Consider the following 2,053-nt stretch of genomic DNA (forward strand, 5'->3'; position numbering starts at 1 on the left):
ATATAATATTTTTTTAAATAGTAGGAGGATTCTAAGAAGACATAGAAGTTAGGGTAGTTAGGGTCTAACTTCTACAAGACACAGCAATTGCAACATTCTGAAGGAAATTGTGATTTGAAGCATTTTGTAGAAGCAACTGGTGAGCTCCAAAACAGGAGAAGGCATCATGGCCACCGTCCCAGGGATTTCACATGAAATAGACTCACCACCCTAGAGAAGTACTAAGCAAGCGCTTATCCTACTGAGCTATCTCCCCAGCGCCCCTAGAGAATTACTGATCCTCATTGCCCTGATGCCCATGCCTCGCACTCCCATGCCCTTGGCTTAGTTGAATCCATGATTCAGAGATTTGTGCTAAAAGGATGAGAATGTAAGTAGCTTCATACATAAGCAGCTTGTTTTGTTCCATCACTAATATTGTCAGCTCACGATCCTACCTGGAAATGTAGGCTGCTAGTCACAGTAAGAGGTGACCGAGACAATGGATAAACTCAGAGCTGATCCAAAAGACTGCAGCAATACGGGTTCTACTGTGGCCGATCCACAGCAGACAGGCTGTCACCTGCACGGCCATGATGCTAGAGTCCTCTGGGGTTTTGATGGGTGTGATCCTTTGAAAGTCAGACATTAAGCCTGGAAACCTCCAACCACAAATCTAAGACAACCTTATGCTACAGAATGACTATATGAGGAGTGAACAAAATATACAAGCAATGTTTAATTTTTTAAGTTAACACAATAGAGTGTGGCTGGGACTGTTGGCAGGGGCAGGTGGCTGTAGCTGCTGAGCCTCTGAGTCAAAGAGCAGAGCGTGCAGGCTGGCCAGGATGTCGCGTTACTGGCGGTATGGAGGAGAAACAAAGGTTTATGTTGGTAACCTGGAAACAGGTGCTGGCAAAGAAGAATTAGAAAGGGCTTTCAGTTATTATGGTCCCTTAAGAACTGTATGGATCACGAGAAATCTCCCAGAATTTGCCTTTGTGGAATTTGAAGATCTGAGAGATGCTGAAGATGCAGTACGAGGACTGGATGGAAAAGTGATTTGTGGTTCCCAAGGGAGGGCTGCATTATCAACAAGTAGGCCGTGGAGCTCTCGCTTTGATAGACTACCTGCCCGTCCTCCCTTTGATCCTGATCATAGATGCTATAAGTGTGGCAAAAAGGGACATTATGCTCATGGTTGTCAGCAGGAGAAGAAGAAGCAGGCCACAGTCTAGATCACATTCTCGATCCAGAGGAAGGCGACATTCTCACTCCCACAGCAAGAACAGAGGGCCGAGGTCAGGATCGGCATCTCCTCGACAATCAAGGTCTGTGTCTCTTCGTTGATCAAGATCGGCCTCGCCCAGAAGATCTAAATCTGGCTCGATAAAAGGATCGAGGCATTTCTAATCCTGGGTCAGGTCAAGATCAAGACCGAGGTCGCTTTCACAACCAAGCAGCAGCCGGTCAAAGTCCAGATCTGCACCTCCAAAAAGAAGTCGCTCCCCATCAGGAAGTCCATGCAGAAGTACAGGTCCTGAGAGAAAGGACTGAAGTTCTCAGGGAAAAGTTCTTTTGTTTACATTTTTATAAGGGCTTTGTGATGTCTGTAAAGTGTAACTTAGAAATGATATTTCAACCATCTAATCAAAATGGATCTGGATTACTACTCTGTAAATTCATGGCAGTAAAATAATATAAATTTTTTGTTGAGTGTATTAACATCTTTTGGTCTAAAAATGTGGGGTTTTATTTGGCACATTTAAATAAAAAGTTTCTAATAGAAAAAAATTAATGTAATAAAATCACATTGTTATTAATACAATGAATGCCGCTGCCAAGTGGCGTCCAGTGGATAGCCCGGCTGTAGAACATGCTGTCCTCACCCACCTTATTCACAGTGCCAATTGTGTGACTTGTGGTTGTTCTCTGAAGTAAAAATGACCATAAAAGGTAAACTTTTTACATCAGTTCAGGACATCTAAGAAGCCACAACAGTGTAATTAAAAGGAGTCACAAAGGAGGACTTGCAGAGTGCCCCAGAAAGTGGCAAGCATGGTGGGATACTTGT

General features: G+C 43.7%; 1 pseudogene; it reads left to right on the forward strand.

Annotated features, from left to right (window-relative positions):
* Positions 1–827: 827 nt before the first annotated feature.
* On the forward strand, positions 828–1,536 carry LOC101588996 (annotated as a pseudogene).
* The last annotated feature ends 517 nt before the right edge of the window (positions 1,537–2,053 follow it).

Source organism: Octodon degus, unplaced genomic scaffold, assembly GCF_000260255.1.
Source record: "Octodon degus isolate 3935 unplaced genomic scaffold, OctDeg1.0 scaffold00042, whole genome shotgun sequence".
Lineage (NCBI taxonomy): Eukaryota > Metazoa > Chordata > Mammalia > Rodentia > Octodontidae > Octodon > Octodon degus.